This window comes from Cupressus sempervirens, chromosome 4 (assembly GCF_028749045.1).
Source record: "Cupressus sempervirens isolate cs-2001-9-10 chromosome 4, ASM2874904v1, whole genome shotgun sequence".
Classification (NCBI taxonomy): Eukaryota; Viridiplantae; Streptophyta; class Pinopsida; order Cupressales; family Cupressaceae; genus Cupressus; species Cupressus sempervirens.
Genome location: NC_143121.1, coordinates 730,842,951 through 730,869,957, shown reverse-complemented (window position 1 = coordinate 730,869,957; position 27,007 = coordinate 730,842,951). Strand labels below are relative to the sequence as shown.

The window sequence follows — 27,007 nt, the reverse complement described above, 5'->3', positions numbered from 1 at the left end:
ACCAAATTAAAAAAAAGTTTTGATTTTATTAATGAGGGGCCAAAGCAATGCAAGTTTTTCTTTCTAAACTAGCATTGTTTTATGAAGTTGAATGGCTAGTTACTAATTTACAGAAACAAGATTAGCACCCTAATTAGAATCAATCTAAGGTGCCATCATGCAGATCCATGTTGTCTGGAAGGAAAAGGAAAGCATCAATGGTGCATCCAATTTGTGTTGAGCTAGTTTTGTAATTTACCTAAAAATGAAAGAATGGCACAACCTTGATTGGGAGAAATTTTGTTACCTGTTAGCTAAAAATAAAATCATTTCAGCAGGCAAGGATGCAAGGCTTGTTAATTTTTTATGTGTTTCTCAAATAGATTATGTGGATCGTCAAGAAAAATCATCATAGATGAGGTCTGAAGATGATACAAACTATGCTGCTTTTCAAAGAAAATATTTAAATCACACAGATCAATATTATATGCAAAGCAATCTAGATCCAAAAAAGATGAAGACAAAAGAAATGTCTAATTAATTAACACAGACCTAAAAGATACTAATAGAGGATTTGAAGATGATTTTCAGAAAAATGGTGCAAATGCACATGATTTTTCTAGTGCACACAATAAATCTTATAGTCATGTCTGTTTGAAGTCAGAAAACAACTATCAGCTACTAATTGCTAAAGATAATGTTCGCCAATTACTACCACATTGAATCATAGGCTTTTCTTTTATTAATGAAAACAACACAATTTTTCCTTTCTAAATTAGTATCCTTTCCTAAATTTGGATATCTTGTAATTTTTTGTGAAGACAGAGTTAGTGCCCTTATAGGAACCAATGTGAGTTGCCATCATGCAGCCCACTTTGTCTAGAATAAAAGATAAAGCATTTATGCTACATCCAATTTGTGCTTGACTAGTGAAATACACCTCTACCATGGATATAAAGCACAATGAGAATGAGAGAAATTTTGTTACCTGTTACTTGAAAATAAAACCAGTTGAGGAGGCAAGAGTGCATGAGTTGTCAAAACTTCATGTGCTTCTCAAACAGTTTTTGTGGATAATAGGAAAAGTCTTTACATACCCTCATACATTTTAATATTGAAACACAATCAATATTTTGTTGATAGGGAATGTTTAGTAAAATGAAGAAGAGAAAAAGAAACACAGTTGCAGTAGCACCCTTCTACCAAAAAAACACACCTAGTATAAAATAATGTTTAAGATCAAGACAACAATAATAATTACTCATTGCTAAAGAATGTGGTATCAAACAACCGCCAAGACAATTGGGTTCAGGGTGTACTAACATCTCCTAGTAGCTATATATAAGTGTAATTTATTGGTGACATCATTCTTCCCCAAGATATTGAAAAATTAATTAAAAAGACACTAAAGAGTATGATATGGTTCAGGCCAAGTTTTACATCAAAATGTTGTCTAATTAGGTGCCACAAATCCTATTGCTATTTACTTAGAGTTGTGACTTTTAGGTGTCACAAGGATGGATTGATTCCTCTTCTAGTTAGGCGTAACTTGGTATTTGGAAAAGAATGCTTGGAGATGCATAATTCCTCCACAGAAGAATTGCAAATTCAAGCATAAGAACAAAAAGAATGCTCCAAAAGTTATAGCAAATCAAAATATAAAAGTTGAAGAAATCCACAATCAAAGTTTTTGACATAAACATGCTTCATGCTTGACCTTCCCTCATTGCCACTCTCTTAAATTGCAAATTATTTCTAAGACAAACAAAAAGAACTAAAGCTTTGATTACATATCCAATTGTCAAAAGCATTTTACTCATCTTAAAATATCAAAGGGCTTAGAAATCAATTCCCCTAGAGTTGAAAGTAAAACTTAATGAATTCTTCCCAGACACTTTATTGTATTCACTTCTGTACCATAAATCAATGCTATTTGTGCTACCTCATCCCAGTCCAAGTTTTTTTTCCAGCAATAGAACCACCAAAATCTACAGAATTTGCTATGTAGCACAACAGTTTGAGTTGCACTCATGCAATGATTCTAATTTCAAAATAAGCTTCAATAGAGAAATTGGATACATAAGTTTTAAGTAGACTCTACTCTAGCTTCAACATAAGAATTATTAAGTGGGATGCCTGATAATTTTTTAGAGGGTTCAATAACATTACCTAATTAGAAATTGAGTCAATCAATTTGTCAAGAGATATATGCACCATGAAGGCCTTGGATACAACACTCATCATATCTGTTAGTATACTTCACACTTTGCTTTTGCTATGTAATTTTGATAGGTAATCAATATATTGGTATTCTATTTCTATTTGTTCTTTGTATGTAAGCTTAAGGGAAATAACGGAAATTATCATATCTAGATAAATATTCGAATACATAAAGAGCTGTATTATAAAAAAAAGTTTCTAAAACAATCTAAACAAAAATTTGAGGATAGAAGCCACCTATTACTTCAGAATTTCTAGAGCAATCGTATCAGACTGAGTGATATGGATCACATATTTTGACTCTTGTGCTATTTTTTTTGCAACAACCTATTTATTTTACAATATATGTATTGTTGTATTAACAAATTTTTTATTACCTTAAGCTTGGTTGGAGGGCAATTCGTGAATGTTGATCTGGCTTTAATTCTTAACCCATCTGATCAAGCATCCTCAAATAATAGGCATTTATAATTTCTAGTCCTACCAACATAGTGATCAGCACACCCATAATTAAGAAAAATGGATTGGATCACAAAACAATAAAAAAGCACCATATACTCACTCTATCCAGGAATATATTATATTATTTAGTCATTGCAACTTTTGTGACAACTTCGTGTCTGTCTTTGTCCTGGTAGATACACTCAAGAAATTGCAAAATATGACCTGAATAATGAATCAGTAACTCTTTTTTGGAGGAGCTTTTGAAACCTTGAAAAATGTCTGAATATTCTTTTAGAATTCCATTATGCAGCTGATTTGTATACTCAATAAGTTCATCCTCTTGATCAGTAGAATGCACAAACAACTCTACTGCCCTCTAAAGCATAGGCATCGCATAACCTAAATATTTTTCAAAATGTTCCCCAATGGCCAGTGCTATATCTCCAAAGCATGAAAATATTGAGGGTTTTACTGAACGATGCAGCCTATCACTTTAAAAAATAATGTATATGCTACCAGAGGTGACGACATGGACTTACCTCACCTCAAAGAGCTCCCTTGTGTGGTGCACATGCAGACAAACCCTCCTTCGACCAGCGGCAAAATGATGACAACTTTTTTCTTTTTTTGTTATGTGAACCAGAGTTGGTCAAAATTTTGACCAACTTGGGCATAAAAACAAGTTATGTGAACCTGAGTTGGTCAAAATTTTAACCAACTTGGGCATAAAAATGAAATTTTTTTAATTCATCAATCATTTTAAGAGTTACATCAAAAATAAAGGTCAAAATTTGATCTAAAATGTACTAGTGGGGCTGAATTCACATTTGTCATTTTAAATCTTTTCAACAAATTAGTAGCATACTTATTTTGACAAATGAAAATGCCTTGATCATTTTGATTTACTTGTATCCCAAGAAAATATCCCATGAGTCCCAAGTTAGTCATATAAAATTCATTTTTCATGGTTTCCTTGAAATTTTTAATTGACATATTATCGGTGACTATCAAATCATCTTCATATAAGAAAACTATCAATATTTCTCCTTCATTGTTCACTTTGACATACAAAGTTGGTTCATAGCCATACTTACTAAAACCATCATTCACAAAATAAGAGTCTATTCTGCTGTACCAAGCTCTAGGAGCTTGCTTCAAGCCATATAGTGCCTTCTTCAGCTTGTATACCTTATGTTCTTCTCCCAAAATTTCATATCCTGGTGGTCTATATACAGTTCTTCTTCTAAAATGCCATTCAAGAATGCTGATTTCACATCCATTTGATAAACCTTGCAATTATTTTGGGCTACAATGGATAAAATAATTCTAATAGTGTCTAATCTTGCCACAGGTGAAAATGTCTCATTGTAGTCTATACCCAGTTGTTGTTTGAAGCCTTTTGCTACTAGTCTTGCCTTGTGTTTCTCTACTTTTCCATTAGCATTATATTTTGTTTTGTATATCCACTTAACTCCAATCACATCCTTGCCTTTAGGAAGATCTACTAAGTCCCAAGTATCATTCTTTTCTATTGACTATATTTCTTTATCCATGGCTAAAATCCATTTGTCATCTTTAATAGCTTCTTCAAAATAAATTGGATCAGCATGTGCTAAGAGTGCAAAAATAATGCACAAATCATCATTTTCAGCCTCTTTTAATTCATCATATATGTCTCTAAGACTTCGTGTCTTCCTTGAAGTATTTATAGACCTTGATCTTAATGATGCAAGTGTTGGATTAGATGATTCACTATTGTTAGTGCTTGCTAGAGGTAATGTTTTGAGTGGTAGATGGGTAAGTGCACAAAGTTGTGGTGCCAAAAAGGGGGTATAAGTGGACACCTTTTTCTTGAAATCTGCAAATTTTGAACTTCAACAAGAATTTGAAGATAGTTACGCTCAAAATTTTCAAATATGACCAAAAAAAAGTCGTAGTCCTTTGAATCTAGTTTCTAAACTACTAATTTTTTTTTCAAAATGGTTTAGTTTTAGGTCCTCAAAAAAGGGGGCCACAAAAAAGTGGTACTATTTATTCCAAAAAAACATAGCAGAGTACAAAGTGTGGCCCCCCTAAAATTTTAACTTTTTTTTTGAAAATTTTTAATCACTCTGGTCAAAAGTTACTTAACACTATGTAGTTTATCCTAGATTTTTCAAGTAATTTTATAATGTCTATTTTTTTTTAACGAATTTTTTAACTAGACACATCCCAAAAATGTGAAATATTTGTGTGCTCCCCCTAGAAATAATTGAAAACTAATCTAAAATCAAAACTTCTTTTTTTCAAAGTGTGTAGAATGGAGTATAGTTTCTAAAAAACTAAGTTGTTACAAAATTCGATGAACGAGCTAAAATCTATAGCCCAATTAGTACATGGTGTTTTTTGACAAAAAATGAACATACATTCAAAAGAAATTATAGATGAAAGGCTTGAAATAGTTCAAATTAAAAATAAATTATATGGTTAGATAGCTAACACAGAGACCTATAATGCTATGTAACCTGATCTTATCGATATCCAACCATGAGAAATCTTGAAGGGGAGCACAAAAGAAAAAACAATCATTTTTTGTATGTTTGCTAGAAAACACGTCTCAGGCCTGTTCATCAAATCTAAACCTCTGGGTTGGATCTCCAAGGCAAAACCAAGCCTTAGGCTTGGGTTTGATTAAGGTTTAAATAGCATGTGCACCCTATAGCGTGTGCGCGCTATAGCGTGCATGCGCTATTTAAACCTCAGCTCTAAATAGCGCATGCATGCTATAGGGTGCAAGCACTATAGTGCGCACACACTATTAAGATGTAAGTTGCAAAAGAGAACTAGGTGGAGGGGGATAGGGGAATGGCTATGTGTGTGCATGAAAGAGATAGAGAGAAAGTAGGGGATAGGAGAGGGGAGAGAGTACAGGATGGGAGAGAGAAAGTGAGAAAGAGTAGGGGTGGCAAAGAGAGTATAGGATGAGAGAGAGAGTAGGGGTGGCAAAGAGAGGAAGTGTGAGAGAGAGTGCGGGATGGGGGAAAGAGATTTAAAGTAGGGGATGGGAGAGAGAGGAAGTGTGAGAGAGAGTACAAGTTGGGAGAGAGAGATTAAGAGTAGGGGATGGAGGAGAGAGAGAGTAGGTGATGGGAGACAGAGTGGGAGAGAAAGAACTTTAGAGAGAGGAGGATGGGAGTGCATGTGTGTGAAAGAGAGAGAGTATGGAATGGGAGAGGGGGAAGAAAAAGTAGCTCAAGAGAGAGTAGGGGATGGAAGAGAGAGTAGGCGATGGGAGAGGGAGTGGGAGAGGGGGAGACAGGAGGGAATAGAAATGTGTGTAAGAGAGAAAGAGAGAGAGAGAGAGAGAGAGAGAGAGAGAGAGAGAGAGAGAGAGAGAGAGAGCGAGAGAGAGAGAGAGAGAGAGAGGAGGGGATAGGAGAGAGTGTGAAAATTTAAGAGAGACTAGAGGGTAGCAGAGAGAGAGAGAGAGTGGAGAGGGAGAGAGTAAGAGTGAGAGTGAGAGAGAGAGTAGGCAGTGGGAGAGGGAGTGGGAGAGGGAGAGAAAGTGAGAGAAAAAGTAGGGGATGGAAGAGGAGAGAGGGGGGATGGGTGTGTGTGTGTCAAAGAGAGAGAGATAGAGAGAGTAGGCAATGGTAGAGGGATGGGAGAGAGGGAGAGAGTGAGAGAGAGAGAGAGAGAGAGAGAGAGAGAGAGAGAGAGAGAGAGAGAGAGAGAGAGTAGGAAATGGGAGAGGGAGTGGGAGGGAGAGAGAGCTGGAATGGAAGCATTTAAGAGAGATAGAGTAGGGGATGGGAGAGAGTAGGCGGTGGGACAAGGACTGCGAGAGAGAGAGAGGAGGGGAATGGGAATGTGTATTTATTTATAAGAGAGATAGAGTAAAGGATGGGAGAGAGTGTGAGAGTTTGAGAGAAAGTAGGATGGGAGAGAGAGTGAGAGTAAGGGATGGGAGAGAGAGAGAGAGAGGGGAAGAAAGAGAACTTGAGAGAGATAGACAGTAGGCAATAGGAGAGGGAGTGGGAGAGGGAGATGGAGAGGGAAAGAAATAGGGGGGATGGGAGTGTGTGTGACAGATGTAGAGAGTAGGGGATGGGAGAGAAGAAGAAGAGTGGGGGGATAAGAGTGTGTGTATCTATGAAAGTAAGTGAGTAGGGGATGGTAGAGAGTGTGAAAGTAGGGGGTGGAAGAGAGAGAGTACGATGATGGGAGAGAGAAAGTAGGTGATGGGAGAGGAAAAGAGAGAGGGGGGATGGGAGTGTGTGTTTGTAAGAGAGATAGAGTAGGGGATGGGAGAGAGTGTGAGAGTGTGAGAGTAGGGGGTGGATGAGAGAGAGAGAGTACGATGATGGGGGAGAGAAAGTAGGCAGTGGGAGAGGGAAAGAGAGAGGGGGGATGGGGGTGTATGTGTAAGAGAGATAGAGTAGGGGATGGGAGAGAAGAGAGAGAGTAGGGGATGGGGGAGAGTGTGAGAGAGTAGGGGATGGGAGATGAGAGAGAGAGCAAGGGATGGGGGAGAGAAAGTAGGCGGTGGGAGAGAGAGTGGGAGAGGCAGAGAGAGCTTGTACAAGATGGGAGAGAGAGAGAGAGTAGAGAGGGAGAGAGAGAACTTGAGAGAGAGAGATAGTAGGTAGTAGTAGTGTGAGTGTGAGAGAGAGTAGGGGGTGGTAGAGAGAGTATAACGATGTGGGAGAGAAAGTAGGCAGTGGGAGAGGGAGAGAGAGGGGGAATGGGAATGTGTGTAAGAGTGACAAATTAGGGGATGGAAGAGAATAGAGAGAGTAGGGGATGGGGGAGAGAAATTATGTGGTAGGAGAGGGAGAGAGATAGGGGGGATAAGAGTGTGTGTGAGAGATCTAAAGATCCAGGGATGGGAGAGGAGAGGGGGTGAGAGAGGTAGAGAGAGTAGGTGGTGGGAGAGGGAGAGTGAGAGAGAGTAAAGGATGGGAGAGAGTAGGAAGAGAGAGGGAGGGGATGGGAGAGAGAGTAGGGAGGATGGGGAGTGATGTGTTTTGAGAAAGTAGGGGGTGGCAGAGAGAGAGTACGACAAAAGGGGAGAGAAAGTAGGCGGTGGGAGAGGAAAAGAGAGAGGGGGGATGGGAGTGTGTGTGTAAGAGAGACAGAGCAGGGGATGGGACAGAGTGTGAGAGTGTGAGAGTAGGGGGTGACAGAGAGAGAGAGTACGATGATGGGGGAGAGAAAGTAGGCGATGGGAGAGGGAAAGAGAGAGGGGGGGTGGGGGTGTATGTGTAAGAGAGATAGAGTAGGGGATGGGAGAGAGTGAGTGTGTGAGAGAGTAGGGGATGGGAGAGAAGAGAGAGAGTAGGGGATGGGGGGAGAGTGTGAGAGTGTGAGAGAGTAGGGGATGGGAGATGAGAGAGAGAGAGAGAAGGGGATGGGGGAGAGAAAGTAGGTGATGGGAGAGAGAGTGGGAGAGGCAGAGAGAGCTTGTACAAGATGGGGGAGAGAGAGTAGAGAGGGAGAGAGAGAACTTGAAAGAGAGAGATAGTAGGTAGTAGTAGTGTGAGGGAGAGAGAGAGTAGGGGGTGGTAGAGAGAGTACGACGATGGGGGAGAGAAAGTAGGTGGCAGGAGAGGGAGAGAGAGGCGGAATGGGAACGTGTGTAAGAGAGACAAAGTAGGGGATGGGAGAGAAGAGAGAGAGTAGGGGATGGGGGAGAGAAATTAGGTGGTAGGAGAGTGAGAGGGAGAGATATAGGGGGGATAAGAGTGTGTGTGAGAGATCTAAAGAGTCAGAGATAGGAGAGGAGAGGGGGCGAGAGAGGTAGAGAGAGTAGGTGGTGGGAGAGGGAGGGTGAGAGAGAGTAAAGGATGGGAGAGAGTAGGAAGAGAGAGAGGGAGGGGATGGGAGAGAGAGTAGGGAGGATGGGGAGTGATGTGTTTTGAGATAGTGCGCATGCACTATAGTGCGTACACGCTATTGTGTGTACGCACTATCTCAAATCACCAAAAAATGGACAAAAACCAACCTTGGGGCCCATTTCATCCATTTTTAACTTTTGTTCTGTTATGCTCTCTGTTATTTCAACAGAAAACACGGGTTTCAACATCTAGCAAACACTATTTCAACACTTTTGGAAGCTAGCAAACACCAAATTCAATCATTGGATACGTGATTTGAAGAATTTTTGAATATTATTTTAATAGAAAAGGTTAGTGCAATCCATTTTAAATATTGTTTGTCGATATATAGATACAAATTTGATTATAATTTGATATGTTATGTAATATATAGTGAATTCATTAAAAATTGTATATTTGAATGAAATTTTATTTCGAAATGGTTAGAAATTTGACAAGTTGTTTGATATATATTGTGTATTCATTCAAATAATTATAATTTTTATATGTAATTGAATAATTTTTAATTTACACATTTTAAGTAATTTGGATGTTTGAATAATTTGACATGTAGAAATCATCATCACGCCAAGGAAGAAACCAAAGATTCAAACAAATGCAGATAGGGAGAGATATTTGACAATTAAAAGAGATAAAATGAAATTACTACATGAACAAAGAAAATTGCAAAGCAATGATGAAGAATTAACTTTCGAAGAGGATCAAGAACCACTAGTACAAAGAAACAAGGAGGAAGAATTAGAAAGACAAAGAGAACGAATGAGATTGTTACGCTCAAGAAGACAATTGAATTGTGAAGCTACACCATCCTCCAATGTTGGAGTCATATCGTCTGCTACACCATCTTTGAATGTTGAAGTCATATCATCCACTACACCATCTTCCAACGTTGAAGTCATATCATCCTCTCATGTTGAAGAGACACTGATTTATAGATTCGACGATATACACAGTCCATCATGTCATTTTGAAAGCACAACATCAACACATCAAGTAGGTGATATTCCATCTTTTACATCTTATTACCAAGGAACATCATCTTAAGTTTAAGGTACGCAATACACTCAACCTTATATTGATATTCAAAATGTTGAGAGAATTGAAGAGATTAGAACACCTTCTAGAATTCGTTTTAGAAAACCAAAATATTTGATTGATATTGATACTAACATTTTGAAGTCAATACTTGACAAGATTAGCAAGCATACTTGTCAAAGAAAAGTTAATCATATGTGGAGATTATTTTTTGAAGAATTAAATATTACAGGTCAATGCCAATTATTTTTTGAAATGATGAGGAATTTGAAATTTATACCTATCATGAAGATTCATGGGCTAAGAACGATGGATGATTCAAATGAAAGAAATATTGTAAAGAATCTAATGAGTGCTTATGACAAAGTGGGTTCTAAATCACGCACCAAAGATAGTAATATCACAAGACGAGTACTCACATTGACAATAGTAAGTAGCCAAATGAAGAAAGCTTGACTCATGAGAAAGATGAACAAAACATTAAAAATTGGTAGAGGTACCTTAAGGAGAGCCATGCTAAGGCGTGAGAGATTAGAAGATCCAACAAAAAATGAGTTATGGACATTTAGCGGTAGACTACCACGAAAGGATAAAGAAATTAGTGAAGCCTTGAAATCATTGATCAAAGATTTTTGGAAAAATAACACACGTGTTTCTCCTAATTAAAGAGATGTTGTAAGAAGGAGGATTGGTAGCCAGAATCGCGAGCCACATGCGAAACATTTTTTGGACTCAACTCAGACACAATTTTTTGCAAAAGTTATTGGTATGTATCCTCAAATTCGAATAAGTCAAAGATTTTTTGAGATGGGTAAACCTTTTTATGTGAAAATAAATCACACACGCACAACTTGTTGTTGTAGGATACATATTGAGTTTTCTAACCATTTTGATGTTTTTAGGCACATATGCGTAGTTTTGCATTCTCAGTTTGTTTTGCAGAATTGTGACATAAAAGAGCCACCAAGATCTTCAAGGGAATTCATATCCAACATTTTATGTGAAATAGGGGACGGCCAACAATTTTACAAGACATCATGCTTGGATGGTACGTGCTTATTTTGTGGTTCTTTGCAACTTTAATCAACTTGTCAACATATGGATAGTACACATGCAATTGGAAATGAAATAGTAGATTACGAAAAATTCAAGACAGTGACATATGCTCTAAAAGATGGGAAACATGGTAAAAGATGTGATATAGTTATTGAAAAGATTCCAGTGTATGAGTTCATGAAGATTTTTCGTGAAAAGATTATGTACGAGTATGCAAGACATACCCATAGAGCTCGATGGTTGGATTTGCAATTCAAGTTGTGCAAAGATATGTTTCTATTGGATACCATTGTTTCGGTTGTAGATTTTGCAGAGAACTACACACTACAACCACAAAATGAGGTGCAACCAAAGTATTATACATCTCAACAGGTTTCTGTATTTGTTCACATTACATTCATGCATTCACCTACAAGTACAGAGGATGACAGGAAGATTTTGAGGGAGTACCATTTTTACATCAGGGAGGATCGATCACATTCTAAAGAGTTTGTACATGGTTTTTTTCAACTATTTTATGGAGATTTGGCTAACAGGGGCATATCATATCGTCAACACATTATTTGGTCAGACAATTGTGCATCTCAATTCAAGAATGCACGGATGTTCTATTGGTTGAGCAGGATGCATAGGTTGTGTAGAATTCAATATATGTGAAATTTCACAGAGGCTGGTCATGGTAAGGGAGAGCATGATGGTGCAGGTGCATGCATTAAAAGAGCCTTGGATCATGAAGAACTAAAGTACAAAGATGGAGCAATATTGATAGATGCAAAATCCATCATCCAATGGTGTAACGCTACAATGGGTCCAGGTAAGGAAGGTGAGTCTACAGTTCATAGATTTTTTTGGTTGATAGATAATACTAACATTGCACCATATCAAGATTGTTGCACACTAACAGGATCTAGTGAGTTACACTCTTTTAGAAGCTTTGATGCAGGTTCATGGAGTATCCACACACGAAAAATGGCATGCTATTGTCCACCATGTGCAGAAGAAAATTGGGATGACTATGAGTCAACTGAATGGGTGGACAAATGAGATATACAGGTTTTGGACCCAATTAACACCTATCATCCCCCACAAGCACTGGAAATAGTAGAGATGGATTCATCTATTGACTTTGACCGCTTGTCAGATTTAGTGCAACTTGGTAATATATATATATATATATATATATCTTTGTAATTTCAATATGTAACTTTATAACTTTTACCCAAGTATTTTTTGAATTAATGACCACATTTTGTACATTTGTCATTGCAGGCCATGTTTTTGCTGTTATTGCACCTGAAGACAATGAAGAAGGGATAGATTATTATTTGTGTCATTTTGTTGAAGCCAAAAAAAAATTAGATCACTCGGTTATAGATGGTGAAGGTTTAGAGTACCATGTCGGTGCGGTGCTTGTAATAGGCACATGGCTTAGATGATATCCTATGAAGAATCCTAACTTGTGGTTATTCAAAGATTGGCAAACAGAGAGGAAGATTCTTCATTATTCAAACCTTGTTGTCGCATCAAATGTCCACTTGATAAAATATGGTGGAAAACCACATAATAAGATTCTTTGGAAAGTTTGCGAGTTAGACCATGAGGCAATACTTGAGACATTAAAATTTTGAGCAGATCTTGTTGGCTCATTAGATTGAATTGGGAGAGAGAGTAAAAGTGATCAATTGGATCCAAATACAATGTTACAACCTCTTCCCCAAGACTATCACATGACTAAGGTGGACCGTATTGTTATGATGTGTAAGTGATGAGATTTAGTTTTAATTTGTTTACAATATAGATACATTATTTGAATTTATATTAGATTCTTTAATAGGACCCATTTTTTTAATCTTATCTTAGATTTGTTATTGTGCTAATTCTTCATTTGTAGGTCACCAAAGAAGAGGGCTAATAAAGTTGACGCACAAGTGATAAAGGGTGAGATGCCAAAATCATCTGCGAAATGGTATTATCAATTCCCATCCTCAATATTTATTAGTGTTATTTGTTCAAGTACCATTGTATGATAATCATCTTATGCCTGGAATTGTAGAGGTTAAATTATGTCAATAGTAAGGTTTGTAGCATCAATACTAAGGTTTTTAGCATCAATTGGTCACGCTAAGTATAGTAGTTGTATCATGAATCCTTCTAAACCAATATGACTAAGATTCTCAGAATGTCTACTCCCTCTTTATATAAGAGTTTGTCAAACAATGAGAATGAAACATTGATTATTACTCCCCCCTCAATGTAAAATTCTCATTGATTGCATTTTGTAAAGTTTTAAGTCACTATCAACCTCTATATCATTGTATTCTTCTTATCATCAAATTACACAACAATGAGAATATGAACGATGACTTCTTCACATGAACCTGACAATTATAAATGCTACACCTTAATAAATGTTTGGGCTCGGTCTTTACCATTTGAGCTTATAATACAATACATTGGCTTCATTTGTATTTGGAAGTATTTATTATGTTTGTTCCAAAAGTCATTTTTCATTTGCCAATTTATGAAAATGCGACTATCATGAAAGGCATAGTCTTATAATTTGTAATTTGTATAATGGTATAAAAGCTTGGTTGTGGGTTTGAATCCATACAACCTATGATGAGTGAATAGTGTCATGTAAAACACCCTTCATTTCTTCTTCTATTTCAAACACATTCAACCATAATTACCACCATTACCACTACCAAGGGATGAAGTCTTGTAGGCTTATAGGTAAAATTATGATTGGTAGTGATCTCCTTAATAAGGTCATCACCAACATTGGTGATCTTGCTACGAGGCGAACTAGTATCAGTGTCCAATGCAATACTCTCCTTCTAGTTGAGAAGCATATTTGACCCATTTTCCTAATTGCTTCCCTCCCCAAATTTTCCATTGCCCTCATGACCCTCCTTCTCATGCATTTATTCTATTTATTCCTCTACCTCCTCCTCTGCTTGGCCATTTTGCAACACCATCTAGATGGAACTCTAGCCTTCCTCAAAACCATTATACATGACCTCTCCTTCTTCAAGATATTCTATAAAAAGTTCCTCAACCCCAGAACCTTTCAAAACCCCAATCTCAATGGAAGGCTTCTAGACCAAAGGAACTAGTAGATCCGATTCTTTAAGAGAAAGAGATAACAAATCCAATTTCCTAGTGACTAGATGGAAAATTGGGGAAATCATTTCAATTAGTTGTAAATCGAAAGGAATTATAAGTAAACTATATCAATATAATAAGTAACTTAGTAATTATATCAATATAATTTAATTAATAAGAAAATGAATTTATTACTCTAACATATAGTACATTATTTTGTACACAAAGGTGTTGAATTTGATGCTTAACAGATTTACATACATGTGTAATAAATAATAAGTGTTGTAGCTTTGGGATCAACACTATAAAATGAAGGATGTCATACTACATTCACAAAGGTACCAAAATATTTTATTTGATATGGAGACAAAAGAAAATGTGTATTCTTCATAACTGCATTTGAGTCTCATGTATTATTATTTTCAGCTATTGACATTAGAAATTCCTTTACATCTTCATCATTGTATTGATCAATGAGTCCTTATTGCACTCACTAGTTCTAAGCCAATGACTAAGGTATGAAAGAGTTTACATTAAAATTTCATTAGTACTGAAATTCAATATAAAATTCATAGGCACAATTGAGTGATAACTTTGATGGTTTTTGTAGGGTCTTATTACTCCTGACCATCAGTGTATCCCTGAGGTGTATATACAAAGGAATTATTAGCTAGCTGTAAGAAAATATTAAGTTTTATGTGTAAATATATATATATATATTTATATAAAATAGTTATTTATTCACATATAATTTTGATTGTAATATGTCGAGTTACAAAAGATTCTAGACTAATGGACTAGTGAGCATGTTAGGAAGACCTCGTTATATACACCATCTCCCACTTGTTGGCAATTAAAGACAATTAGGGATTTATTTTGTTCCCCTAGTTGGAAAGAGTATAAATCTAGTGATGTATATTTTACACCTATATGGCATTATTGGGCATATGTTTTGTATATTTTTTTCTATGTATGTCATTTTTTACATATATTTCATGTATGACATTATTAGACATATGCTTACAATGTTTCAAATTATTGATAAATGAATTATATGATATTGTTATACCTTATGTAATCAAATTTGATTTTTTGTTATCACATTGGTTTGATGCTTGTATTACTGGATTAGTTGATTGGATGCTAAGATTTGATGATTGTGAATTTTTAGATATAATATTTTGGAAAATCAAGAAATTTCATAATGCATATTACCTTAGACCCATACAAATGTTTTTATATTTAAAGATCAATAGTTATCCATAGCTTACAAAGTTTAGCACCTTTATGTTGCTTGAATTCTTTGTTGAAATTTGTGACTATGGCTACATGAATGGTTTGAACGTATGATTTTATCACATGTTCTAGATGTTTTTGCATGTGAATGGTTTTATGCCACTTTAATTTTATGCCTATAAAACACTATACACAATGATGCTTCTTGTTAGCTTCAATAAGACCCTATCTTGCCCAACATGCTAAAACCTCAATAATGATGTTTTTTTTGTTCATAGTTTGAATACCCATGTTTGTAGAGTTTGATTCTATTAGTTTGATTTTATTAATAGCCCCATGATATATTTTTAAATATTCCACATGTTTGGTTTTATATTCAATCAATCAACATATTTTCCTTTCAATTCTTCCACATTTGGCATATCCATCTAATAATGAACTTATGATACTCCCATCAAGAAGTGCATGATTGCATGGTTTTATGGTGGATGTCCCTCTCTTTTTTAAATTCCAATTTTATTCATCTACATGAGTAAGGGAGATCAATTCCATTTCTTTCAATTGTATTTAAAGGTCATTGAAGTTTTTTCAAACAATGTGATTAAATAAATATTATTTAGCATTTACCTCTATCATCAAGGTTGATTCATTCCTCCAAAATTGAAAGCCAAACTTAACATAGAAAAGTAAAGCAAGCCTCAACTATATTCTCATTAAACACTGTGAATTCAAATATCTTTGACGAGGCATATCTCAGAGCTCGTGCGAGATATGGATGAGGTTGTAGTTCCTAAAGGACCGTGTTGCAGAGACCTACAATAACCTCGCTCACTTTTTGGAGATTGCATTCCATTTTCATTCTACAACGCCATCTCGGGTGATGCTGAAACTTGCAGTGTTGGCCAGTACAAAGTTGCCAATTGCCAAATCTCTCTCATCTTTCATTGTGGGATCAAACTGTCTACTCCATTAGTTTTGGGTGGCCGGGTAAACCCTATCCCCAACCTTTTCTTGTCCCCTTCAGTGCTCGAACGTTCTTAGGCACTCTGAATTGGAATGTCCCTAAGGGTCACTAAATGCCATAGGGCTGGAATCTTTGATGGGGCGCATCTTGGAGCTCGTGCAAAGTATGGATGCAATTTTAGCTCCTACAAAACCATGTTTTAGAGACCTACAATTACCTCTCTCACTTTTTGGAGATCACACATTGTTTTCATTTTACGGCACCATCTTGGGTGATGCTAAAACTTGCATTGTTGGCCAGTACAAAGTTACCAACTACCAAATCTCTCTCATCTTTCATCATGGGATCAAACTGTCTACTCCATTAGCTCCAGGTGACTGGGTAAACCCTATCCCCAACCTTGTCTTGTCCCCTTTAGTGCTCGAACGTTCTCAGGCATGCTGAACCAAAATGTCCCTAAGGGTCACTAAATGCCACAGGGCTACAATCTTTGATGGGGTATATCTCAGAGCTCGTGCAAGATATGGATGAGATTCCAATTCCTACAAGACTGTGTTGTAGAAACCTACAATAACCTCTCTCACTTTTTGGAGATCACATTCTATTTTCATTCTACAACGCCATCTCGGGTGATGCTGAAACTTGCAGTGTTGGCCAGTACAAAGTTGCCAACTGCCAAATCTCTCTCATCTTTCGTCGTGGGATCAAACTGTCTACTCCATTTGTTTTAGGTGTTCAGGTAAACCCTATCCCCAACCTCATCTTGTCCCCTTCAGTGCTCAAATGTTCTTAGGCACGCTGAACCGAAATGTCCCTAAGGGTCACTAAATGCCATAGGGCTACAATCTTTGACGGGGCACATCTTGGAGCTCGTGCTAAGTATGGATGCAATTTTAGCTCCTATAGAACCATGTTGCAGAGACCTACAATAAACTCTCTCACTTTTTGGAGATCACACACTGTTTTCATTTTACGACACCATCTCGGGTGATGCTGAAACTTGCATTGTTGGACAGTACAAAGTTGCCAACTGCCAAATCTCTCTCATCTTTCATCGTGGGATCAAATTGTCTACTCCATTAGCTCTGGGTGGCTAGGTAAACCCTATCCCCAACCTTGTCTTGTCCCCTTCAGTGCTTGAATGTTCTCAGGCATGCTGAACCAGAATGTCCCTAAGGGTCACTAAATGCCACAGGGCTACAATCTTTGACAGGGCATATCTTGGAGCTCATGCGAGATATGGATGAGATTCCAATTCCTATAGGACTGTGTTGCAGAGACCTACAATAAAATCTCTCACTTTTTGGAGATCACGTTCTATTTTCATTCTACAATTCCATCTCGGGTGATGCTAAAACCTACAGTGTTGGCCAGTACAAAGTTGCCAACTGCCAAATCTCTCTCATCTTTCGTTGTGGGATCAAACTATTTACTCCATTAGTTTTGGGTGGCTAGGAAAACCCTATCCCCAACCTCCTCTTGTCCCCTTCAGTGTTCGAACGTTCTTAGGTATACTGAACCGGAATGTCCCTAAGGGTCACTAAATGCCATAGGGCTGCAATCTTTGACGGGGCGCATCTTGGAGCTCGTATGAAGTATGGATGCGATTCTAGCTCTTATAAAACCGTGTTGCGGAGACCTACAATAACCTCTCTCACTTTTTGGAGATCACACACTATTTTCATTTTACGACACCATCTCGAGTGATGTTGAAACTTGCATTGTTGGCCAGTACAAAGTTGCCAACTGCCAAATCTCTCTCATCTTTCGTCATGGGATCAAACTGTCTGCTCCATTAGCTTCGAGTGGTCGGGTAAAACCTATCTCCAACCTCTTCTTGTCCCCTTCATTGCTTGAACGTTCTTAGGCATGCTGAACCAGAATGTCCCTAAGGGTCACTAAATGCCACGGGGCTACAATCTTTGATGGGGCATATCTCAGAGGTCGTGCGAGATATGGATGAGATTCCAATTCTTACAGGACTATGTTGCAGAGACCTACAATAACCTCTCTCTCTTTTTGGAGATCGCATTTTTTTTTCATTCTACAATGCCATCTTGGGTGATGCTGAAACTTGCAGTGTTGACCAGTACAAAGTCGCCAACTCCCAAATCTCTCTCATCTTTCATCATGGGATCAAATTGTCTGCTCCATTAGCTCCAAGTGGCTGGGTAAACCCTATCCCCAACCTCATCTTGTCCCGTTCAGTGCTCAAACATTCTTAGGCATGCTGAACCGGAATGTCCCTAAGGGTCACTAAATGCCATAGGGTTGCAATCTTTGATGGGGTGCATCTTGGAGTTCGTGTGAAGTATGGATGTGATTCTAGCTCCTACAAAACCATGTTGTGGAGGCCTACAATAACCTCTCTCATTTTTTGGAGATCACGCACTATTTTCATTTTACGACACCATCTCGGGTGATGCTAAAACTTGTATTGTTGGCCAGTACAAAGTTGCCAACTGCCAAATCTCTCTCATCTTTCATCATGGGATCAAACTGTCTCCTCCATTAGCTCCGGGTGGCTGGGTAAACCCTATCCCCAACCTCGTCTTGTCCCCTTCAATGCTCAAACGTTCTCAGGCACGCTGAACTAGAATGTCCCTAAGGGTCACTAAATGCCACAGGGCTGCAATCTCTGATGGTGCATATCTCAAAGCTCGTGCAAGATATGGATGCGATTCCAATTCCTACAGGACTATGTTGTAGAGACTTACAATAACCTCTCTCACTTTTTGGAGATCACTTTCTATTTTCATTCTACACATCTCGGGTGATGCTGAAACTTGTAGTGTTGGCCAGTACAAAGTTGCCAACTGCCAAATCTCTCTCATCTTTCGTCATGGGATCAAACTGTTTGCTCCATTAGCTCTGGGTGGCCATGTAAACCCTATCCCCAACCTTTTCTTGTCCCCTTCAGTGCTCGAACATTCTTAGGCATGCTGAACCGGAATGTCCCTAAGGGTCACTAAATGCCATAGGGCTGCAATCTTTGACGAGGCGTATCTTGGAGCTCATGCAAAGTATGGATGCGATTCTAACTCCTACAGAACCATGTTGCAGAGACCTACAATAACCTCTCTCACTTTTTTGAAATCACACACTGTTTTCATTTTACGACACCATCTCGGGTGATGCTGAAACTTGCAGTGTTGGCCAGTACAAAGTTGCCAACTGCCAAATCTCTCTCATCTTTCATCATGGGATCAAACTGTCTACTCCATTAGCACCGGGTGGCCGGGTAAACCCTATCCCCAACCTCATCTTGTCCCCTTCAGTGCTCGAACGTTCTCAAGCACGTTGAACTTGTGTTAATTCAGTATTAATTTTGTAATTAGCTACAATTTTAGTATCTGTGTACAGGGGGTGACTGAGAAAACTATTTGAGGTCCAATTTGAAAATATATTTGTAAGGATCTCGACCAAGGTTCACAACTTTGATGATTAATACATTCATTCAGGCTAGAACCTCACTACAAGAAAATAATATATATAAAAGGTAGTGAATAATGTCATGTCTAGACCCAAATCAACCAATGAAAGTCAAATCAACATAATGTGGAACAACAATATATGCATTGAGTGGGTTGTCATAAAAAAGCTTCAGAATAAAATTCATGTCTAGAATTAAAAGACCGTAAAGAACATTTATGCTTGTAACACAAATGGCCATTCAAAACTGAATATGATTACAATATGTGAAATAGCATTACAAGAACTTGTAATGCTCTTGTGAACATCATGTTAATTCTTGTAAGAATCCCTAAGATGCTTGTTATACTCAAAATTTTGTTGAAATTGAATTAATTTTTATCCTGTTGGTTAATTGGCTTAGGGTGATATGTGCTTCTTGGATGGAATAATGAGTTCGTGATTAACTCTGTATTAAGATTCATAGCATCTTCTAGTTATTTGCAAAGGAAATTTATAAATTAAGCTAATGTCATATGGCTTGCTTGAGAAAGATGTCTGTGTTCTTATTGATGGGTACTAATGACTGTCCACATTTAGTTCTTCAATATCCTATTTGACAAGCTTTTCGTAGACATTTCTTTGCCATACTAAGTATTTTTAAAAACATATTTGAGTAGAAGCACTACAGTAGATACTACATGATGTTTTAACAAATAAAGTAATGGGTCAAAGACTATTATTTCCAAGGTATTATGTCATTTTATTTTAATTGTAATGATCTTAGACTAATGATATTCTTGAAGGTAACTTCGACATGCAGCAAGAAAGACAACCTACAGCCAAGGCTATATTGTGCCTACAACGAAAGCCATAAATGCTCACAGCCAAAGCCACTAGTGCACATAGCCAAAGCCATGGATGCTTATAGCCAAAGTTACGAGTGTTCATAGCCAAAGCCATGAGTACATGAAGTTGATGATCACAATTGTTTACAACTATTCACCAGAAACAACTTCTTTGTAGTTTTTGAAAAATACTAATAAAGCAAAAAAGAACATCTACTAGTTGGTAGACATAATGGAAACTCTCTAGCAATTGAATTTAATTTCATACATGCACATATCTAATTTAATGTCATACACAAACATATCTAATTTAACGTCATACATGAACAAACATATAATATAAAATGATAACCAATAATGTCATATACATTAACAAACACATAATATATTATGATAACCAATAATGCCGTATATGAACAAACATATATTATATATTAACCAATAATGTCATACATCAAATATAGAATGTCTTATGTACATCAAATGTGTATCGAATATGTCTCTCTGATGCCTATATATATACATGGGGAAGGAAACAAGTATATATATATATATATATATATATATATATATATATATATATATATATATATATATGTATATGTATGTATCGAATATCTCAACTACATCTTTTCCTTCCCATGAGGGGAAGGAAACATGTCTCTCGACGTCCTCTGCCGTCATGTGGAGGGAGACAGTGGAGATGACGGGGCCCTCCTGACACACTCACTTGACCTCTTGTTGAGGCTCTTCTCAAGGTCCAACTGATACAAAAAAAGTAGATATGAATCAATATTTATTATATGTTGAAATCAAATATATGTACTCACAAAATAAATTATTTTCTTACAGCCAATAAATAGTCACTCTGTAAGTCCACCTCAAATGCTCGTGGACGATCAGGCGTGACAAGACCCTACAAAAATTCAATAAATATAATCACTTATAAATAACATTAGAAATTTTGAGATTAACTATTATAAACAACAACTAAAATGAAGAAAATTATTTCATACCTCTGTCAGTGGCTGTGAGCTAGCCACAACTGCAGCCACTCCACTATCAACAGACTGCTGTAGATTGAATGTGCTTTCAAGTCTTAACTAACCCTTGATGGATCTAAAAGAAAGAAAAGGAGTAAGTATGTAGACAAAAATACTGAATCAAATGATGATCTTGATGACTTAGAAGGATAATTGGAAAGAAGGCTACCAAGAGGAAAAGGCAATTACAAAGGTAAATTCTCTATTATTTGTTTTACATGTAACAAAGTTGCTCATATTGCTGCAAGGTGTCCTGACAGAGGTGAAAAAAATGAAAGGTAAGAAAATAAATATTGAGAAATGAGAAACAATAGAGACAGTCGAGGTAACATAGACTACAAGGGAAAAGGGAAGAAATCTTGTTACATTGCTGAAGAAGATGGTTCTTATAATGATTCTAATGAAAATGATGAAGTTGTTTATGTTGCAATAAAAGATGAATCTAATGAAGATGATAAAACTACTTTGAACTCAAATATGAATAAAAATGATTGATAGTGGTTGCTCATATCATATGATTTGTGATACAAGTAAGTCAACAATTTAGGCTACCGAGTTGAAATTGAAAACAAGAAGGAAAAAATTAATGTTGCTCCTGGTGAAAAAATTGGAAGTGGAGATAAAACAAGAGGTAACATGTTCTACCTAGACCTATTTTAAGATACTTTTCTATTTGCACAATTAAACGATGTTTGGTTATGGCATAAGAGGTTATTTCATGTGAAATTTCATAATTTAGTAAACATTAGTAAGATGAAAACAGTAAGAGGATTACCAAGACTGAGAAGGTGATATGCAAACAATGTCAAATAAAAAAATTAACAAAGTCTAGTTTAAAAAGAAAGACCTATTATTTTGATGAAATTTTGCAGTTGGTTCATACTTATTTATGTGGTCCTATTCGAGTGAAAAGCTATTATGATGATAAGTACTTTATTTTATTTGTTGATAATTTCTCTGGGATGATGACTGTGATGTTTCTAAAAGAAAATCTTGATGCTTTGCAAATGTTTAAGTAGTATTTGGCTAGAGTCGAAAAGGAAACAAAAAAGAGTCTAAAGTGCTTGAGATCAAATATAGGAGGTGAATTCATATCAGACGAGTTTAATATATTATGTATGAGAAAGGAAGTAAGAGACAAATGAGTGCTCCAAGTACTCCACAATAGAACAGAATAACTAGAAGAAGAAATAGATCAATCATGGATTATGCAAGAACATTGATGATGGAGAAGAATGTTTCACAAAAGTGTTAGAGAGAAGCTATAATTTCTACAATTTATACTCTAAACGAAGTTCAAGTTAAGAAAGGTACAAACAAAACCCCTTTTGAACTTTGGTATGGCTATGCACCTAATGTTAATTATTTACAAAAATTTGGAAGCAAGTGTTACATATTGAAAGATATAAGGAAAGTACAACTTGATGCAAAAAGTGATGAAGGTATATTCTTAGTATATTCCACTAAAATCAAGACATACAATTGTTTCAATCCTAACACTAACAAAATTTTGGAAAGTGAAAATGTTAGAATTGATGAGTTTGTAGAGAAGAATGAAGAGGAATGCAAAAAGAACCTAAAGATCATAGAAAGTTTGTATACATCTATGAAGAAGAGCCGAGTGTAATCACCTAAAAATGGTCATCTAGACTATTAGCCCCCTTCTCATCATTTTGGCTAATTTAATTAATGATTTACCTAGACCAAATTACTAATGATCAATTAATTTCATTATAACCTATAGTTTGACTATGCTATCATGTTCATTATTTGATTAAAAGAACATGTCCCCTTTTAATTAAATAAAAGATCTCATTCTTCTAACCCATTTAAAGTGCACACATAAAGTCCTTTTTCTATTTTTCAAATTAAAAGAAAAGGCTTTGTGACTTTTGTCTTATATGGGAAGTCAACTTCTATTTTATTGGTTGACTTGCTTGTGCACATGGATCACTCCTATTTTCAAACTCCACCGTTGATCATCCATCATCTTGGCCTTGATCTCTACCATTTATACGACTTTAAAAGAAGAGCTCTCCCCTTGTCAAAGGATTCATCTACCTTTTGAATATTGTTATGCTAGAGGTTTTTTAATAGGTTTCTTGGAGCTTTGTGGAGAACTTCCATTTTTTTGTCTTCATTCTCTCATTCCATAGTATTCTAGCTTAATATCATGTGGCATGTTAGTTTAGTTTGTCTTTTGCAATGATTCATCTTACATAGCTTAACTAGGTTGGTTGTAATACTCTCATCCTTGCTTAGCATTGCTACACTTTGCATTTCATGCTAGTTTAGTTTACATTTGTATTGCATTATTGAGGCATCCTTTGTGGACATTTGCACTCTTACATCGCATCTCTAAGAGAACTTCCCATTGCATGGTTTACTAGCAAGAAGAGCATTACTAAGGCTCAACTAAGAGCCCTTTTATTTGAAGCATACTCTCTTGCACTCTATGGATAGGGAGCTCTAAGCCAACATCCAAGAATTATGAACTCGCGGAATCCCTTGGATAGAATGGTTTAATGTGTGTCATATTTCTAGTGTAATCTATTAAACTCATCTAATATGAATTCACCTCCTATATTTGGTTTAAAGTGTGACACATTTTTGGTAGATATATTATTCATCTTCGATTAGTGTGATCTCTTGTGGGATTTTGATCGAGGAGATCACTAGGCAAGAATGCTTAAGGTATTCTTGTGACCATGAGGTCTATTACCCACTACAAGGTGGGATGTCCCTTTATTGGGTACACAAGGAAAATTATGAATGGAAGCTCTTTCTAAACACTCTAAGTTAGTAGCTATCCTATTTTTCTAGTCAACTTCTTGGTGCAAGGATTGATCCTAGTGGATTACCTAAATCACCCCAAGATTTTATAATTACCATCTGTGTTCCCTTGGTTGTGCTTATGGAACTTCAATGACAAAGACAATATCTCTTATGGGAAACCACTTGGTGTGAGGCGAAGGAGCACATAGCATAGGCCAAGTTGTTGAATAACGAACCATGACTTCTAGGTAGATATGCTTGGCAAGTGTTCTCAAATGTGCTAACCTATATAAATGTTCTTTCACATCAAACATCTTGTTAGCATGGTGGAAAGTTGTTATGATATCACATGATATGTGTATTGGCAAGGTTTCTTTGTCCCTTGTTCAACTGATTGAGAAATGCAAAATACCGTTACTATATGCAAACCATGTTGTTTATTGACACGAACTAAAATCTCACGTGCCTGATCTAAAAAGTACCTAATTATTGAACTAAAACATAAAATTTTTGAGCTAGCACTGTCTTTTTTTCACAATTCACTGGAAAACTATTGCATCATTTGTAGAGATATATCATACAGTACTTTTTGTCCAAAAAAAGTATCACCTGGTCACCTTGACTAATATCTCATGCTTATGCTTAGTTATGTTGCATTGTTGAAGAAAAATTTTCGCACCAAGAAAAAGTGTCTTCTTGTTTTCCAAGCAAGTAGCTCCAGAGCCGCCATACCCTGCTTCTCTAGACAGAAGCATGACAATTTCAATCCAAAACAACAAGGAAGGCCCAGCAAAAGAAGAAGAAGAATCCTCTAACGATTCCCAAATCGGGCAGGCCCTTCGCGCCGCCGTATTGGGAGCAAATGACGGCCTTCTCACAACGGCGTCCCTGATGATGGGAGTCGGCGCCGTCAATCCCAAACTCATGATTTTATCTGGCCTGGCGGCGCTGATTGCAGGAGCTTCCAACATGGCCATCGGAGAATTCGTTTATGTGCAGACCCAATGAGACGTTGAAATTGCAATCTTGAAAAGAAGAAAGAATCTGAAGAAAGGGGGAAAAGAAATGATGGAAAAAGATGGAACAGAAACACAAGCGAAATCCTCACCATCTGGAGAAATCCTAAAGAAAATCTCTTCCTTCTCTTCCATTACAAGTAGTGAAATAGCCGCCCTTCCCAACCCTCTTCTGGCGGCGTGTTCATCGGCCATTGCTTTTTTTGTGGGTACATTTCTTCCACTGATCTCGGCTGCCTTCATTGGGGATTATAATGTTAGAGTTGGGGTTCTTGCGGGAGTTTCAAGCTTGCTGCTTTTTATGTTTGGAGCAGTGGGAGCTTATTTTGGGGGAGTTTCTGTGGTGAAAGGGGGTCTTAGAGTTCTCGGTGGAGGATGGATTGCCATGTCTGTCACTTATGGCTTGTTCAGGCTTTTCCATCGTACCAAAGTGCATCTTGACTAACGTAGATTATTGTTCAGGCGATTTTATCTTGTTCTTCTTTTTCTCTGTCTCTAGCTTTTATGGTCCATTTGGCTGCGGAAATAGGAATATGGGAATAGGAATAGCTATTTTGCAATACTTTTTTTGGAATAGAAAATGGGGCTACCTATTCTTGTCCTCTGTTTGGTTCAGCCAATATTTAATGGAGGATTTGCAAAGCAAAAAATTTATGTTTTCTAAAATAAATAAAAGTGGAATAGGAATACGTATTCCAATAACACTTATTTGGATAGAATTGCAAAATCTTATTTTTGGGCCAAATTTGGAATACGTATTCCTATTTTACTTCGTATTCCAATTCCGATTTGGTGCATCCAAATGAAGAATTCAAACTTTTAAGAATTTATATATGTCTATTCCGCTTGTATTCTCATTGCCAAACAGGCTTAATATTGTTCATAATTTGGGTGTTTTCCCTTGTCTTATTCTCAGCAATTCATGACGGAGATCGTTTGAAATCTCATGAAAAGTTGAAAACTCAATGGAAATGTTAGCGTTCTATTGCAAATAAGAGCTTAGATAGTTGGGGAGCATGGAATCCGCAAGCCTTGTGATCCACTTCAGAGCCACTCGCGAGCCACACACATAGTGAATATTTTTGCATATGTACTAATCTATGTTATTGTTTTGATGTTATGGTGAAAACTATTAGGGTTAATGTTCTAGAGTAGTGAATAAATCATAAGAGATTATTGCATATGTAGCAATCTATGTTTTGATGGTAACATAGGTCCAATTCAATTGTATGCGTCATAGAGAGTTTTAGTTTGAAACAATGACTAGTTGTAGAAGTGTCAACAATTTCCAACTAGTTGTTCTAGTTTGTTGTCAATTGTTGCAGTTTGTTGTCATTTGTATTACCATTAATATAGGATCATGATGAAGTCAAGTGATTCTATATATTTGTAATTTCCAATGATGATTAACAAGTTTCATGTTTAGCTTCTCAATTTTCGAATCTGGTATCCTATATTTCTAATAGAAATATAGACTCTCTCTCTTTCTCTGGCTAATGCAAAATCATAGATAGTGACAGACTTTCCTAACACTTGAAGAACAATAATATATGCCCAAGTGAATCAATCTATTATCATAAGAAAATTTTCTCCAGTTGTGGAAGTATTTTTATCATCACAATTTCCATCCATCATTGCGATGGAAGATAGAGATAAATGTATAATAAATACATACACAATCAAATCTAAAAATATAAAGGATAATTATCTCTTTGTTGTTTGTGATAATTATAAATATAATCTTAATTTATATTGCTTAGAATGATTATAAATATAATTTTAATTTATGTTGTTTGGGATGATTATAGATATAATTTTAATTTATGTTTTTCAAGTTTATTAAAAATATAATTTAGTGTATTTTATCTTTTTTCTTACATAGTTGTTTTTATCATTAGTAAGGAAAAGTTTCAAAATTGCTTAGTGGTCAAAAGAGAGAAAAAGTCACTATGTCAATTTAGATCATATATAACATAGACAAGAACCATTCAAAAAGACA

At 36.5% G+C, this 27,007-nt stretch overlaps 1 pseudogene; it reads left to right on the top strand.

Annotated features, from left to right (window-relative positions):
* Positions 1 to 25,453, top strand: part of LOC149563432 (vacuolar iron transporter homolog 3 pseudogene) — a 28,067-nt pseudogene extending 2,614 nt beyond the window's left edge.
* Positions 25,454 to 27,007: the final 1,554 nt, after the last annotated feature.